Below are 19281 nucleotides of genomic sequence, written 5' to 3' on the forward strand. Positions count from 1 at the left end.
AATGGAAAACTTTACTTAACTTTTTTGGTTTTAGGACCTACTCTTCACAACCCAATAGGTCCCCATAGCGCTCGAGTGCCTGCACATTTAGCATACTTTTCTCCTCTTCCATTATACACTAGTGATATCTCTGTAGCAAATCATAACAAAATAGCTACCTTTGCTGATGATACTGCCGTCTTACCCGTAGGTGAAGACCATGAAGAAGCAGCAAGAAAACTGCAAGTCTCTGTTAACAGACTTACTTAACAACTGGACTAAATGCTGACGAATTAAATTAAATGACATGAAGTTACTGCATACTAATTTTACTAACAAGAAGAAATAAAATATTTCTGTTAACGTAAATAATTAACTATTCTAATTGAAAAATAAGCCACAATTTAACTTGAAAAAATAATTTTATTAACGTTTCGACTTCCATTTCGGACGTCGTTGTCAAAATACGAAATATTAATAAATTAAACAAAAATGTTGCGTAGTAAAAAATTCTTCTAATAATTTAATTTAATCTGGCTCATTCATATCAGCAATTCTGACATATATTATACATTTTAAAGTAGAAGACCTTACAATGATATTGCCAATATTTATGAGTTCCGTTCCTGGGAGGACTTTATTGAAAGATAGTTCATTCGATTACATGAAATCAACTTTAACTCAAGAATATCTAATTTAATAACTTTTTAAAGTTGATTTCATGTAATCGAATGAACTTTCTTTCAATAAAGTCGTCCCAGGAACGCAACTCATAAATATTGGCAATATCATTTTAAAGTCTTCTACTTTAGATTGTATAATATATGTCTGAATTGCCGATATAAATGAATCAGATTAAATTAAATTATTAGAAGAATTTTTTTACTAGGCAACAACAGTTTTATTTAATTTATAAATATTTTGTATTTTGACAACGACGTCCAATGTGGACGTCGAAACATTCTAGACCAGTCAAACTTCTAGAATCTATTAAAAATACATAAATAAAGAAGAATTAATAAGGCCAATGACTAAAAACACCGCTAACTTACATTATTATGCTTCCAATTAGATTTCTCCTTTTTTTTTTCTAAAAAATATATTGATTTTTTAACCGTAACTTTTTTATTTGTTATCTTAGAAAGTTTGGTAAAAAAAATTTTTGTAGGTTTTTACAAGATCTATAAGCTTATTAATATTATCTTTTTAAAATCCTTAGTCGCAAATAGAGGTGACTTTGTTTTGCATGTTATTGCAAGTTTTAATTGTCAATAGCTCACTCAATTTTTGCAAACCAGGTTCTTGGGAATTAAATAAGCTACAATTTCATATTTAAACATTTTCTCGTATTTCTGATGCTAGTCTTTCTATTCTGAAGAAAAGGCCATTTTTTCCAAACTACAAAAATTCGTTATTCGCTTTTAACTCAATTTTTTTAAGACTAATCATTCTAAGCCGGTCAAACTTCTAGAACCTATTAATAATACTTAAAGAAGACCAAATAAGGTATATGACTAATTTTAACTAGGGTGGTGATTAGGGGGTTGCTTCCGATCACTTTTTCGCTGAAAAAAATAAGGACTGACATCCTTTTCATTATAAGTCACTTAATTTTTGAACTAGAGACTTTTTTTATTTCTGGAGATAGATATTTTTAAATACATACTTTAAATTAGTTTGAACAAGTTATCCTCGAAAAATACATAGTTTTCCCGTCTTTTAACTTTGAAACTACAATATTTAGCATTTGACGAAGAAGAGCTAACATATAATAAAGTATAGCTCGATTACTATTTTTGGAGTTATTAGCAAAAAAACTTATTAAAAACATTTATTTTTCCGATATAAATCTAACACTTTCGATAGCGAATAAATCGAAAACTATTAATTTGATCAAAAAAATGTATAGAACGTTTTTTGCTTATAATGAATGTTTTAACCAACTCTTGCGGTCAAAATATAATAAAAATTTCCACCCCCGAGAAGGGGTGGCAACCACCCCTATGGTAAAAGCGCCTTTTGGCATGATATAGATTTTTATTATTTGATTTACTTATTCTCAAATTTTCAAGCAAATCTATCCATTCTGTAAAAATTGCGAGGTTTTGTCCTATTTTAAGCTTCATTACTTGGACTAAAAGTAGTTTCAGAATCTTAAAAGTATAAATCTCAAAATCCGAATCCTATAATCCTGTATATTCACTATCATCTTATTTGATGCGAAAACTGCCTCCATGGCTAAATCCATGATTGAAAAATGTTATGTAGATACAGTTACCAATCAAGAAGGAGTCTTGCGAAGACTATCAAAAGGAAGCGAACTGGCCGATGAAAGAAAGTAATAAAGTTTAAAATACTGAGCTCAAAAATTTGTAAAACTTTATCTTACTAGGATGCATGAATTATAGGTCGTGGAATATATAATAATATGGATGAATATTAATAGTTATTTAGGATATAAGTGTTAAATGTACACGTTTAAGGCACGCGAAGCGAATTCTGCAATTCACATGAGTGCCTTAAAAATGTACTTTTTAACACGTATATCATACAATATTATTTTTTCTACAAACGTTATAAATTTATAAAATACAATATTTTTGTTGGTTACTGAAACCATGAAACCTATGACCCGTAAAAGGTAGAACTGGTTGTCTACACTCGAGGGGAATGTCTAAAAATTCTTAGCGAAAATATTATACCGTTACATAAACTTGTTTTTTCTACAAACGTGTTAAAAAAGCAATAATACAGTTTAAATTAAATTTTAAAAAACCTTTTAAACCACCTTTTTCAAATGGCGCAAGTTGTACTATTAATATTAATGTTAATAAATGAAATGTAAATATTTTGACGTTTCACAATTTGACAATTCACTTTTAACTGCAGTGCCTTAAAAATTTTAAAGCACTAAAGTAGCATTTTTAACGCTCCTATGGAGTGCTAAAAATTACATTTTTAACACGGTTGTAGAAAAAATAAATTAATAATAAAATATACAGAGTCGACCAAAAGTCTGGAAACCCTTAATTATGGATGGACCGAATTGTATAAAAACCGAGATACGCCTATTCTGCAATATTGGGATAAACCGTAATCGTACCCCCTCCTAACTGCCAAAGTGTCATGGCCGCCGTCGGGACCTATTGTGCTGACATTTACAATGTTTACATATAGAAAAGTTTGTTTTTTTCTGCTTATAATGCCGTTTTCTAAAGATAGTAGTGAACAAAATCGATTTGCTAACAATATTTAATATATTTTAAATGTGCTAAAATTGGATTCAACAGCAAAAGTCGCATAAATAACATATAAATAACGAATTTGTTTACCTATTACAAATGGGGTTATGTGGTTGTAACTGTTTATTTTGGGAATAAAATGAAAATGATCAATTAAACGACTGGAAAACTGTAAGTATTACAATTAAAACATGTTTATCCTATCACAAGAGTTCACTTCATTTTAAGAAAGCTAATTATTATTATACAATAGACATTTATAAACTGCCATGTACTTTTAAGGTTACTTTTGATCTGTTTTCAAAGCTTATGATTAAATGTTACCTCTTTATTAATTAGATTTGCCAACAAAAGATGCATGGTTAAGGCTAAATGCAATTCCTTTGCTAAAGTCATAAAAAAAGTACCAATACAGTTAAAAAAATTATTTTAAAAAGGTCTCTCAAAAGACATGAAAATATACAACAACTCAAAAAACTAGAGAATGTAAAGAAAGCCAGGTTATTGGAAATGGAATTCCTGTTTAATTGAAAGCCAGTAAACTATCCAAGACTTTTCAGAATCAAATGTGTCAACTTGTAAAACGATTCTTCTGACATTTTTAGTAAAAACCAGATTATCCTCAAGAAAAATTCTGTTTTAAGTGAAACTCAAAGTCATATATACAGTGATGAGCGCACTAATAACCGGCAAAATAACGCAAAAGATGGAAAACATAATTAAGTTGTGAGATAAAAAGAGATGAACATAGTGGAGGTGTTAAATTTAGGGATAGTAACTTATAGATTGACATTATATTGATTGTTTCCCACCTTTAGACGTATCGAACGAATTTGAGAAATGCCACTGTCACAGTGACAGTTTTAGTCGACATACTCCTCTGATACGTCTAAAGGTGGGAAACAATCAATATAATGTCAATTGATATGTTACTATCGCTAAATTTAACAACTCTACTAGTTTTATTTCTATTTATCTCACAATTTAATATGTTTTCCATCTTTTACGCTATTTTGCCGGTTATTAGCACGCTCATCACTGTATAAATATAATTTTGTGAATATGTCATCTTTGAATGAAACAAATTTTTTACCTAAACAAATAAATGTTTGGATCTAATTAAAAACAATGCTGAATCAAGTACAGTAGAAATACAATCCTTTGAACTTCTAAATGTGATTGTTAAAAGTGTCGAGATAGCTACTGCATAGGGATTCGAAAGGGATAGACTTGTTATGAACACACTTGATCATGTACTTCTTACTGTTATAAAGTTGAAACAAAACTTATTTTATGCTTTTTTATCAGTCACTTTTAATTGTGTATCAACTTTACGTGGTACATCGTGCAAAAATTGCTAAAATGCAAACATTATATTTATTTTCTGTGTTACATTGGATACTATGATTGGATGTCTTCCTCTTTTAGATAGTGAAGTGAAGAACATCTTGAAGTTCCAATGATGTTTCAAGATGAGATAAATCGAAATAATGGTTGTATGTTAGAAGGACAGAGAATACGAAGAAATGTTATTGCTGCATACTTAGTGTAGTGAAATACAAACTTCAAACATTATAATATATTTTTTTATTTCAAACATTTCATATGATTATGAAAGAACATCTTCCTCTTTAAAACAATGAAGAAGTGAAGAACATAATAAAGTTCCAACGAAAATGATTCCAGATGAGAAAAATCGAAATAATGGTTGTATGTTACGTGTATAGAGAATACGAAGAAATGTTATTGCTGCAAACTTAGTGTAGTGAATTAAAAACTTATTGTCAAATACAAATCAATTTATTTCATACTTTTATAATATATAGTGGTACAATTTTATATGTGTTCAAATAAAAATATTAATAAATAAAATGCAATAAACACAAATCATGTATATCTTACAATGAATTACAAAATCAAAAATTAATTACAAAAATATCAAAATAAATCTAAAATATTAAAAAGTAACCCATAATTTTTATAGTACCTTCATACTTTGGTTGGTACTCTAATAATTTGGAAATCCATTAAAGTTTGTAGATGGAAATTGCAGGTATCTAAAAAATATATAAAGTAACTCAACAATCTCTTTTCAATTAGGGTTGCAGTTGATAAAGATGAATGACCCTTGCTCGGGAAATCAAATGTATCTAAAAAAAATTAAGTAACAGCTTTCTAACAAAACAATCTTAAGGCTGTAGGACACTATGCATTTTCTTGTATCATTTCTAATATCGTTTCTTGTATACATTTTCTTGTATCATTTCTTGTACGTACATTTGTGCCCTGTATGACACTATGCAAGTTCTTGTATCGAAAACTGTATGAAATTTGGCACGTGATTGGTCGAAATTTTGTTTGTCACCCTGTCACGTTACATTGGTATGGTACTTATGGTAGTACTGTGTCTACAGCTGATTTTAAGGATTTTATAAAATTTATAAACTTTTAAAAACAAATATTTTAATGTTATAATAACTAGAATTTTTACGTTGACTGTTGATTATTTGTGTTTTTTATTTTGTTTTGATATTTGTGCTAAAATATTTGCATTATAATTATCTTCAGTTTGATCCAAATTGGAACTATTGTATTTTCCTCTATTAAAAAATTATGCAATATGAAACCCAAAGTTATTCTAAATATATGGTTATTAGTAGAACAGTAGTCCATACCAAACGGTATATTAAGTATCAATAAAATATTTATAAATAATACCTACAAAACACAAATAAATTCATCAAGACATAAATCATATGATCTCATTTTCAGCCGCCATTATGACATTTAGAAGTTTTACCAGCAGGTTTTACGTTTTTGCTCTTTGCGCAGAAATTGGCGCAGTTATTGTACAAGAATCTGTGCCTGACACAAATTCTTGTATCGTTTCTTGTATCTGTGTATGACACTATACATTTTTTTGACATATCAGAAACGATATTAGAAATGATACAAGAAAATGCATAGTGTCATACAGCCTTTAGCACTAAACGGAAACAAAGATACTGGTAAGTATTAAAACATTTTTTGAAAAATCTTTCTGAAAGTGAAAATAAAGACTACTCTCTATGGGAACAACTAAAACTGGGTATGCTTTACAAAAAAATGTATCCAGAACAAACTTCTTCTCTATAAGGCAATACTACTACAAGTCTGGATGTACAGGATTTAATTCTGGGGAACTGCCAGTAACACAAATATGCAAAGACTACAAAGATTCCAATCCAAAGTCTTTCATGATGTCCGATTTTTTTAGTACCACTACCAAATATCACGCTAAACTTAAAATTCTTACAATGAAGATAGCTAAAGCTTGAGTACACATAGATAGATCCAACCAAATAAATAAAAACAATTAATGTATGTAAAATGTATGTTAGTCTTCTTCCACTTGCAGAAGATATTTTCAGTTGTTTGTGCCACTGTGAACTTAAGATCTCTAATATTAACCGATGATAAATTTATGAAAACTGATTTTAAATATTAAAAACTTTCAGAGATATTTCAATTTTCGAAACATCTTATAAAAGAGTGAAAAATATTCAGAGACACCTTACAGCCATAAACCAGTAAAACTAAAATATTTAATGTTTTTGTATAAATTAATATTAATATTTATGAACTTTTTAAATATATCTTTAAAAATTTTATGATAAAATGTTTTTGAGTAAAGGCAAGATTTTTTTTGTATGGTAATAGAAAAGATTAATATTTGAAATCATATACAGCATCACATTTTATAAATTATAATCTTTTTGTTATAAAAATAGTAATACAGTGTGTCTACGGATGGGGTGCCCAAGAGGAAAAACTTTTTTATTTTCAATTTTAGCGAAAAATGTCATTCTTGATAAAAAGTTTTGCTTGTTCTAAAACCCCATAAAATGAACTAAAATTCAAGTTTTTCAAATCCTGCTTATTTTTATAGCCAATTTTATGTAAATCCCTATAAATTTTTGCACTAAGTTCGAAATTGTAACAATAATAACTTGGGAGAACAACCCTTTCACTTCTCTGGATTACGAAGCCAGACTTTGTCGTTCTCCTTGAATCATCCAATTATTTATTAATTAAATAATTATTAATACAACAATTTTAATAATGAAATTTATCACAAGATAAATTCTTTATTGATAGCTTAACATTGTCAAAAAAATTGACAATTCGCAAATTATTTATCGAAATTGATAGTTACTAAGCTACATTGTGGCTTGGCAACACTAGATTATTGTTAAGATTTCAAACTTAGTGCAAAAATTTACATAAAATAGGGATTTACATAAAATTGGCTACAAAATTAAGCAGGATTTAAAAAACTTGAATTTTATTTCGTTTTATGGGGTTTTAGAACAAGCAAAACTTTTTATCAATAATGACATTTTTCGCTAAAATTGAAAATAAAAAAGTTTTTCCTCTTGGGCACCCCAACCGTGGACACACTGTATATAATTATAATACTAAAATCACAATAAAGATGCACTATTGTGCGTCCCACTTTGACTTTACAGTACAGGTTCTTATGACCAACAGTGATGCCACATTTTATCAGAAACAGATTTTAAGCAAACATACTTTTTTCTATAGGATAACTATTATATATTAATAACTTAGAAATTAATACTATTGACATTTTGTGGCTGTCAGGGGTTCTAAAACATTTTTTTTTCGAAAAATAGCTTTATGTGAACAAAATAAAAATAATTTTGTATAAAACCTTTATATAATAATGTATTTAAGCGCATAAATATGTTAAACCTTAATAAATACGTAGGTACCTACAGAAATAATTAAAATACATTTAAACTATATATTTTAGCTTCTTTCTATAATCCTGTCTTCCTCACTTTCACTGCCACTGTCGTAGGGTGTAAACACATTAAAATGACATTAATTTCATCTTGGAAATCAGTCATTAAGAATAACAATAAACTGCAATTAGGATCCAAATTTTCCAAATAAGCAATGAGTTACTCAATACAATGTTGTCAGTAATAATTTTAAGCTTATTTAATATTCTTTGTTATAATTTAATTTAGGTGAACTGACCATCAACAATAATTATACTCTATTTATTCTCAACTGTAGGACCTGGTAGGATAATATAAAACTTTACTTAAACTTGACTGACAATCTATTTTATATTTTTCTTGACATTACTTTAGAACTGTCTATACTGTCAATACATAAATTAACAACTATAGAACAACATCCACTTTTAATGTTGAATATTCTAACATTCTTAACCAAAAAAAGTTATTACGCATATCGATTATAAAATTGCTGATTACTTTTCGAAAATGACTATCACTCACAAAAAAACAATGAAAAATATTGTTTTACTTGACTGTAAACGGGATAGTTTTAATTTAACATTTTTAGGGACCTACATTTTTAGGACCTTAGTAATGTCCGATTGAAAATTCTTTTGAAGAAAATCGGCATCGCCGCGCTAAAAATTCGCATAAGGATTGTATTGCCGTATGTTCGTGTACTGTAAAGTCAAGGTGGGACAGACAATAGAAAGAAACAAACACAAGACATGATGAATGTTATGAGGAGCACTCACAAATCATGATTTACAAAGTTTATACATTGTAAATCATGATTCGGGAGTGCTATTTGTATCATTCAACATGTCTTGGGTTGTTTATTTCTGGTGCATCTTTATTGTGAGTTTAGTATAAGAGAATTACAAGTTTTATGTTAAATCTTCTGAATCAAATTTTTGTTAGGTATCATGTCACTCTTACTAATTTTATCCCATAAACACTTTGAAATAATACATTTTTTAGTTCCATGACTGTTATCAATTGTTGGATATCATATATTGGCTACCATATTCGCTATTGTGGCTTTATTGACAGCAGCTCTAACTAATGATGATGGAGTCGATTTTCCATACTATGGTCTTAGATTGTTCAGCTATGATTGTGAGATTCTACCAGAACCACATTTACCTTGGATCTTTCTCTGAATTATCAAATGCAAAAGTTCATATTTTTTAGGGTGTTTCATACCTAAGTATTATTGACCTAAGTATTCCAGCTTGTGTCTCTTTAGTCAAATGGAAATTATTATATGAAACTCTACAAGAACACATTCATATTATAATCAATTAAGTATATTAATTTTAATCACAAATGTTTATTGGTTGAGAGAGTGACTTTTTTACTTATGCTCAATCAAATATTTTTACTATTTTCTGTTAGTTTTTTAATAGTTATTTATGATATAAGTGTTAAAAGTACACATTTAAGGCACGCATGTGAAAGTCTGCAATTCACATGAGTGCCTTAAAAATGTACTTTTTAACACACGTATCATACAATATTTTTTCTGCAAACGTAATTACAGAATAATATCTACAAAAACTTTTTTCTACAACCGTGTTAAAAATTCAATTTTTAGCACTCCATAAGAGCATTAAAAATGCTACTTTAAGGCACAAGTGCTTTAAAATTTTTATGGCACTGCAATTCGTATTGACCGTATAGACAATTTTGATGTAATGTCACAAAAATATAAAAATGGAATGTCAGTCAAGTTCAAGTAAAAGTTTTTGTAGATATTGTCCTGTAATTACGTTTGTAGAAAAAATATTGTATGATATGCGTGTTAAAAAGTACATTTTTAAGGCAAACTTTCACATGCGTGCCTTAAACGTGTACTTTTAACACTTATATCATAAATAACTACCTATTACTTGAACTGACATTCCATTTTTATATTTTTTTGACATTACATCAAAATTGCCTATACAGTCAATACGAGGCGCGCTAAATGGAAGTAACCGAAAACAATTTTGTTATTAGTAAATAAATATTTATAAAAATAAACCCAAATGGGTGAAAATTTTATGTTAACATAGGTATTTGTGAAATACGTGAAATTAGAACCTACTATTTTGAAAGTGAAGAAGTAGCAAGTATCAATCAAACAAAGTTCAACGAAACAAAAAACAAATACTGGCCAAACTATGATTCTATATTCACTGATGGATCAAAGTCAAAAGAATATACCAGTTGTGCCTTCTACCATTTTGAGGAAAATACTGACAAAAAATTTATTTTACCAAAGGAAGCTTCCATATACACTGCAGAACTAACAGCAATAGTGCAAGCTATGAAATACGTACTCGGCTCTAACCACGACAAATTTATAATATGTACGGACAGCAAAAGTGCAGTAGATAAACTTAAAAATGTTAAAATAAATAGATCAGTTAATCATATTGAAGCAAAAATCCTGTATTTACATAATGAGATACACATCAAGAATAAAGTCGTCATATATCTATGGGTAAAGGGACACGCAGGCATAACAGGTAATGAAATGGTGGATGCCTTAGCAAAAACAGCTCCAACATCAGGAGAAGAACTAAATCTTAAACTACCCCCGTCCGATTTATTCTTAAATCAAAGGAACAAAATAAATGAGATGTGGCAAAACCTATACAGTGCATCAACAACTGGAACAAACTTTTGTAAACACCAGCCAAGGATCCCCAGAAAACCATGGTTTCACAAAATACCAAACAGAAACTTTGTCGCCACAATAAATCGAATACGTGCAAACCATGCACTAACACCTTATTATAAACACAAAATAAAAATTACAGACAATCCACTGTGTAGTTGTGGTAAAATGGGTACATTGGTACATGTTTTACTTGAATGTCCAATAAATATTGTAAACATTAATAATCTATATAAAAACTTAATTCACTACAAGATAAACCTTCCAATAGACCTAAATTGTATTATTTTTTCAGGAAATAATAATATACTTTATGTACTTCATCAACACATCATAAACTGTAAACTAAAATTGTAAAATTACTAACCAATTTTGTAAGCAATTCTGCAAAACAAACTAAATGTAAAGCATTAAAGGAAAAAAAAAGGTGAATACAAAAAAAAAAAAAAAAATAATAAAAAAAATAAACCAAGTAAAAAAAAATTAACCAATTAAAAAAAAAAACAAAAAAAAAACAAAAAAAAACAAAAAAAAACAAAAAAAAAACAAAAAAAAAAAAAACAAAAAAAAAGAAAACAAAAAAAAAATAAAAACACACACAAAGAGGGCTAAAACCTCCGCGGCGTTGAACCGGGTTGATGCTCTAGCGCGGAAGAAAAAAAAATTAAACACCTTACACTTTACTAATGCTACATATTACTAACAAAACAAATGAATACATCATGCTCAAGTTTGATACTATGAAACAATTTACACAAACTATTTATACAATCTAACATAGTCTGGCTAATTGGTCCTCACCAAAGCCATAAATTCCACGAAAAAAAAAAAAAAAAAAAATAGGTATTTGTACGAAAAAATAATAATCCATAATAATTTCATTGTGAAGCGAAACGAGAGCAGTCTTATTTTATTTAGTTCATAGAGCGCCAAAGGCACTCTAGAACACCCTTTAACCTTTCTTAGGGTCCCATCAGAGGTGCATATTTCATTCTCTTTGAACTACTAAAATTCGGGCTACCGTTATCGGTTCACAACGAAATGATGGCATGAATGCCGTGGCGGTATCTGCTAAAGACGAACGAAAGTTTTACTTCTAATATTAACAATATCAAAAATAAAATAAAACTTAGAACTAGTCTTCTGGTTAAACCAATCGTGGCTTGTGGCTTCTAAAATTTGCAAGCCAACGAATTGCCGGAGCTAAGAAGGCAGAGGGAAATCTACCAGGGGGCTGATTCTAATTCATTTCGACAGTCGCAATTTCATTTCGACACCGCCATGACAGCCGCAGAATATAGCGATTCTTATTCATTTCGATATTAGTTACAACTGGGGATATTAACCTTATCATGTTGAGACTGCTCAGAATTTGGGTTGGCGCTCCCGTTTATTGGAACTTGTTGATAGTCTGGGAAAATTATAGAAAAAATGCCATTTTTGGGAAAAATTATTTACCAGCTATTTTATTGCTAAAATCGAATCTTAAGATTGCATATACAGTGCGTCCATAAAGTAACGCATAAATTCATTATTTCGTAAACCAGCGACATTAATGAAAAATCCTGAAACGGGTCGATTTTTATTTTTAGATTCAGATTTTTTGGCATATAATATATCATACTAGTGACGTCATCCATCTGGGCGCGATGACGTAATCGATGATTTTTTTAAATGAGAATGGTCATGTGATAGCTCATTTGAAAGGGTACTGAATTCTCTATTCACTAATATAAACATTTACCTAATTATTTATACAAGGTGTTCAAAAAACATTTTTTTAATTAAAATAATTGAAACAAAAAGAAGAATGTACGTAATTTATTTAATTCAAAATACGTTTTACTGTTGTCAGAAAACAGGAAAAAAATGTTTATTTGAGAAATAAATATTGTTTTTTGCTTAAATTCAATGTTAAAGCTGCCACCCACCTGTCGCTTGGCAGTTTGAACATTTCGTTTAAGCGAAAATCAATGTTTATTTGTGAAATAAATTTTTTTTCTGTTTACTGACAGTAGTAAAATGTATTTTGAATGAAATAATTACATTATATTCTTCTTTTTGTCTCACTTATTTTAATTAAAAAATGTTTTTTGAACACACTGTATAAATAATTATGTTAATGTTTATATTCTTGGATAGAGAATTGAATACCCTTTTAAATGAGCTATCATATGACCCCTATTCTCATTTAAAAAAATCATCGATTACGTCATCACACCCAGATGGATGACTTCACTAGTATGATATATATGCCAAAAAACCGTAATTTAAAAATAAAAATCGATGTGTTTCGGGAATTTTCCTTAAAGTAACCAGTTTACGAAATAACGAATTTATGCGTTACTTTATTAGTAATATGGGGTATGACAAGTCCGCAGAAAGTGTGTTATTTTATTTATAAACAAATTAGCACTTCTAAATCTTCTTTATTTTAAAATTAGTGGTCTGTAACTCCTTAAATTTTTCCTTTGAGCCAAAAACACTCAAATAAAAATTCACCGTAATTTAGTTCTGCACAAAGTTATTTTTTTTTTCCGATTTCCTTCAACAAAAATTTTACTCAGAAAATCCGACTTTTCCCAAAAAATCTGCAATTTTCAATTAAAATTTTAGGGAAGTACCTAATTATTTATCAATAATTAAATAATTGATGACATGAAAGATTTATTATAGTAGATTATACAGAGGGGCTAAATTATGGAATAAATTCATTTCTTTAAAACGGACGATTTTGGAGCAAAATCCCGAAAGAGGTCGATTTTTATTTTTAAATTAGAATTTTTTGGCATATATTTCTTACTAGTGACGTCATCCATCTGAGCGTGATGACGTATTCGATAATTTTGTTAATGGGAATAGGGGTCGTGTGGTAGGTCATTTGAAAGGGCGTTCAATTCTCTATTCAGTAATATAAACATTATTATCATTAGGTATTTATACAGGGTTGGCAAAAAAATTTTTGAATTAAATTAATTGGCGCAAAAAGAAGAATGTATGTAATTTATTTAACTCAAAATACATTGTACTGCTGTCAGAAAATAGAAGAAAAGGTTTATTTCACAAATAAGCATTTCTTTTCGCTTAAATTAAATCACAAACAGCCTCCCTCCTACCTATTGGCAGTTTGAACATTTAATTTAAGCTAAAAGCAATGTTTATTTGCAAAATAAACATTTTTTTCTATTTTCTGCATGCATTCTTCTATGCGTCAATTAATTTAATTCAAAAATTTTTTTGGCCTCCCTGTATAAATAATGATATTAATGTTTATAATACTGAATAGAGAATTGAACGCCTTTGTAAATGAGCTACAACGCGAACCCCTATTCCTATTTAAAAAAATAATCGATTACGTCATCACGCTCGGATGGATGACGTCACTGGTTTGAAATATATGCCAAGAAATTTAATTTAAAAATAAAAATCGACCTGTTTCGGGATTTTTCTCTAAAATCGTCCATTTTAGAGAAAATGAATTTATTCCATAATTTAGCCCCTCTCTGTATATCAGGAGACCGGCGACAATCTAACCAATAGTTTAGCAATAATTAAAATGTTAATTAAAAAATTTCGGTCGAAATAATAACCAGAAAGATTATGATACACCAGAATAACTATGATTTTCGTATAAAAAAGCACTATACCTATTCAACGTACCTTACAGGATTGAAATTGGACCATTTGAGCGGTCTCAGGAATGTTATAAAGAAACAATTTTTTGGCTTATAAACAAATAGAACCCCTCAGAAAATATTAGATTTAATTAAATTAAGTTAACGCTGTTGAAAAGGGTACGGCTTCTGTGTCCTTTTCGAAGAAAAACAAATTGAATTGCGAGGAGTGATTCCAGGTATAAATGGTCAAATTTGACCGGCATTTGCGACAGAGTTATAAACAACAGGATTTTAATCTTTGAACCATTAGATACCTTTTAATTCCGGTCCTCTTTGTACATACAAATTTTCATATCTTCAAGACACTTATAACAAAAAAGATTTATGTCACTGTCACCAAATTATTTAATTATTGATAAATAATTACTTCCCTCAAATTTTAGTTGAAAATTAAAGATTTTGTTTGGAAAACCCGAATTTTCCGAGGAAAATTTCCGTCGAAGGAAATTGGAATAAATTATCAATGTACAGAATTAAATTACTGTCAATTTTTATGTGAGTGTTTTGGTTTAAAGTTAAAATTTTCGGAGTTATAGAGCAATAATAAAAAAAAGATTTCGGAGCGCTAATTTGTTTATAAACAAAATAGCACACTTTCTGTGGACTTTGCACAGCTATATTACTAATATAGGAAATCTTAAGATTTGATTTCAGCATGTCCAGCAATAAAATAGTTGGTAATTAATTTTTCTTGTTTTTTACTAATTTTCCCAGATTATTACCTTACATCTTTCATTGAGTTGATGATTCATGTTGTGGACATTCTCAATTATTATTATTTCTAATTTAATACTATTCTATCTAATTCCTCAAAACAAGCAAATTTCAATTAAACCCAGCTATATTATAATACCTTTTGCTTTAGGTTTCCTTGCAAGAAATAAACAAAACACATCTAAACTAAACCTAACCTCGCTTTTGGCCATTCATTCATCTCCGTGTCAAATAATTTCGACAGTCGAAATTATAATATCAACACCCTTTTTAAAGTCGCTATTAATTTCGATAGTCGCTATTTCATGACGTCACTTCGTTAGTTCAACTAAAATCCACAAGGCTCGCACAATCGCATTTCAACCGTCGCCATATTGAAAGCGACTTGTTTAGTGTCGAAATTTGATTTAGAATCAGGGCCCAGGTTAAGTACTTCATGGAATGATTATTTATTATTTTGATTAGTTCTACTCGTAATCTGAGTATTCGGAACTAAGCTTTGTTGGAATTTTACCGTGCTGGACAGGCGGGAAGTGAGATGCAGCCTGATAGATCTTCCTCGGCATTGTTAGCTCCTGCACTTTTTATAAAAATACACTTTCTTCAATTTTTTTATCCGATGCCTAGATTTTGTGTCATTTTGGAACTACTAATGAAATAAAAAAATTTAGTAGTTCCAAAATTACACAAAATCTAGGCATCGGATAAAAAAGTTTATTTGAAGAAATTGTATTTTTTTGTTCTTCTTAATGACGGTACAGGCTCGTTTTTTTAATATTGTATTTAATTACAGAGTAATTTCCACATATTAATATATTTTTCAAATTGGGCCCTGTACCGCCATTCTTTATTTTATTACGAATACGTGTGCCAAATATCTCGAAAAAATATTCAAAATTACAGCCGCAATCTTGGAACGCGTTTTTGCTACCTGTTGATCGCTACTGTATCACCTTTAGCAAAAATAATTTTTTTCGGGTTCAAAAATTGCAATTTTTCGATTTTATGTTCAACCGCGTTTATCTCGAAAACTATGCATCCTACGAAAAAACTTGTCAGAACAGTTTTTGCTTAGAATGACCCAAAAAATACAAAAAAAATGTTTTGTTTTGCGAGAAATCGCTGTTATGTAATTCCTTAAGTTCTTTGTTTATAACAATCTTATCGACATCCGGATCAACTGTTACCCAACAAATTCGTGTTCTACGGGTCAAGATACATAAAAAAATCTTGGGTAAGACCATCTGAATAAAGGAGGCCGTTGTACCCCCTTGGCGACAGGACTATGAATATCTACCTAAAAAAAATTGGCATTTGTACTGTAGTCAGGATTTCTGTACCTAAACATAGATTTATTACGAATTTCATTTTCATGGGAAACAACTTTTCACACTTTTTTATGTATGACAACAGTAGATTACTTCTCATAGGTACTTACATTGTTAAAATTTGTGGTGGTTCCAATTTCGATGTTCTAATAATTTTGGCACGGCTTTTAATGGACTTTTTCTTGGAATTATTCGCTTTATTTGTCGTTTGATTAACTTTTCCCATTTCGTTAAACTATTGATAATATGTTGAAAATAAAATATCCACCTAAATCTTTATACTCGCATTAGAATTCGAAATGTTTTTACGTAAAATATACTTACCTACCTACATAGAACTGAACTAAAACACAATTAACAACAATCTATTATTTCAAACAGGCCAAAAACTTATACAACAACAACAAAAATATAATAAATAACTATCAATAAACACTATTTTCCTATGAAACAACTATAACGAATTCTTAAATTAACACACTACTGCACTGGACTGATATCAATAAAGATGACAGTACAAATTAGAGAAAATCTGACGCAGGTTTGTCAAAATGACACTGATAATTTCTCTATGTTGGCTAATTAGTTATTTAGTTATAATATGTTCGATTTCTTGTTAGAAATAAAAAATTTTAGTAGTTCCAAGATTACACAAAATCTAGGCTTGAGATAAAAAAGTTTATTTGAAGAAAGTTTATTATTTTTTTCTTCTTAATGGCGGTACAGGCTCCTTTTTTCAATATTTTATTTAGTTATAGAGTAATTTCCACGTACTAACATATTTCTAAAATTGGGCTCTGTACCGCCATTCTTTATTATATTACGAATATGTGTGCCAAATATCTCGACAAAATATTCAAAATTAGAGCCGCAATATTGGAACGCGTTTGCTGCTACCTGTTGCTCGCTACTGTAGCCTCTTAAGGTAGCATTTTTAACGCTTGTATAGAGTGCTGAAAGTTGCATTTTTAACACGGTTGTAGAAAAAATAAATTTTATGTATATTTTATCTAAAAAAGTATTTAAGCACTTAAATATTTTTTCAAAAATAGAATATTTTTATGAACTTCTTTAATTCTTTTTTATTTTAACTTTAATGCAATCTGTTATCATTATAACAATATGACAGATATAAAAAATGACACAGTGGGAACTACACTCAGGGGTGAGAACTCTTTACATATTTATATTAATTTAGTCTACATTACCATATTTCTGACTTTTTTACAAATTAGTAACTACTATCTACTTCCCAGTGGTGTAGAGATCTGTAACTTTTCTTAACCCTCTGGTGCCCTAGTTTGCCTCAAGGCGGACCATAATAAAAATTTCCATCCTTACTATTTAAGTATTTTATAGCTGCAATACCGAAACCAGCCTCTGGACTAGATCAGATAAGCATCCAGCTTTTAAAAGTTTGGGTGATCAGACAGATTTTTACCCTATAATTTTCAGTTTAGCATGATATTTGGTAGTGGTACTAAAAACATCGGACATCATAAAAGACTTCGGATTAGAATCTTAATAGTTTTTGCATATTTGTATTACTGGCAGTTCCCCAGATTTAAATCCTGTACATCCAGACTTGTCGTAGTATTGCCTTATAGAGAAGAAGTTTGTTCTGGATACATTTTTTTGTAAAGCATGCCCAGTTTTAGTTGTTCCCATAGAGAGTAGTCTTTATTTTCACTTTCAGAAAGATTTTTCAAAAAATGTTTTAATGCTTACCAGTATCTTTGTTTCCGTTTAGTGCTAAGATTGTTTTGTTAGAAAGCTGTTACTTAATTTTTTTTATATACATTTGATTTCCCGAGCAAGGGTCATCTTTATCAACTGCTACCCTAATTAAAAAGAGATTGTTGAGTTACTTTATATTATTATATTTTTTAGATACCTGCAATTTCCATCTACAAACTTTAATGGATCTCCAAATTATTAGAGTACCAACCAAAGTATGTAGGTACTATAAAAATTATATGTAACTTTTTAATATTTTAGATTTATTTTGATATTTTTGTAATTAATTTTTGATTTTGTAATTCATTGTAAGATATACATGATTTGTGTTTATTGTATTTTATTTATTAATATTTTTATTTGAATACATATAAAATTATATCACTATATATTATAAAAGTATGAAATAAATTGATTTGTATTTGACAATAAGTTTTTAATTCACTACACTAAGTTTGCAGCAATAACATTTCTTCGTATTCTCTATACACGTAACATACAACCATTATTTCGATTTTCCTCATCTGGAATCATTTTCGTTGGAACTTTATTATGTTCTTCACTTCTTCATTGTTTTAAAAAGAAAGATGTTCTTTCATAATCATATGAAATGTTTGAAATCAAAAAATATATTATAATGTTTGAAGTTTGTATTTCACTACACTAAAGCAATAACATTTCTTCATATTCTCTGTCCTTCTAACATACAATTATTTCGATTTACCTCATCTTGAAACATCATTGGAACTTCAAGATGTTCTTCACTTCACTATCTAAAAGAGGAAGACATTCAATCATACTATCCAATGTAACACAGAAAATAAATATAATGTTTGCATTTTTAGCAATTTTTGCACGATGTACCACGTAAAGTTGATACACAATTAAAAGTGACTGATAAAAAAGCATAAAATAAGTTTTGTTTCAACTTTATAACAGTAAGAAGTACATGATCAAGTGCGTTCATAACAAGTCTATCCCTTTCGAATCCCTATGCAGTAGCTATTTCGACACTTTCAACAATCACATTTAGAAGTTCAAAGGATTGTATTTCTGTAACTGTACTTGATTCAGCATTGTTTTTAATTAGATCCATACATTTAAATTGTTTAGGTAAAAAAATTGTTT

At 29.2% G+C, this 19281-nt stretch overlaps 1 protein-coding gene and 1 long non-coding RNA gene across 3 annotated transcripts in view; one reads left to right on the top strand and one right to left on the bottom strand.

Annotated features, from left to right (window-relative positions):
- Nucleotides 1-19281, bottom strand: part of LOC114331564 (dystroglycan 1) — a 1301763-nt gene that overhangs the window by 939882 nt on the left and 342600 nt on the right. The window lies entirely within an intron of this gene.
- On the top strand, nucleotides 3065-4799 carry LOC126879798 (uncharacterized). The gene is made up of 2 exons (XR_007696272.1): nucleotides 3065-3392; nucleotides 4650-4799. It is a non-coding gene; the product is annotated as an uncharacterized LOC126879798 (long non-coding RNA).

The sequence above is a fragment of the Diabrotica virgifera genome, chromosome 2 (assembly GCF_917563875.1).
Source record: "Diabrotica virgifera virgifera chromosome 2, PGI_DIABVI_V3a".
Classification (NCBI taxonomy): Eukaryota; Metazoa; Arthropoda; class Insecta; order Coleoptera; family Chrysomelidae; genus Diabrotica; species Diabrotica virgifera.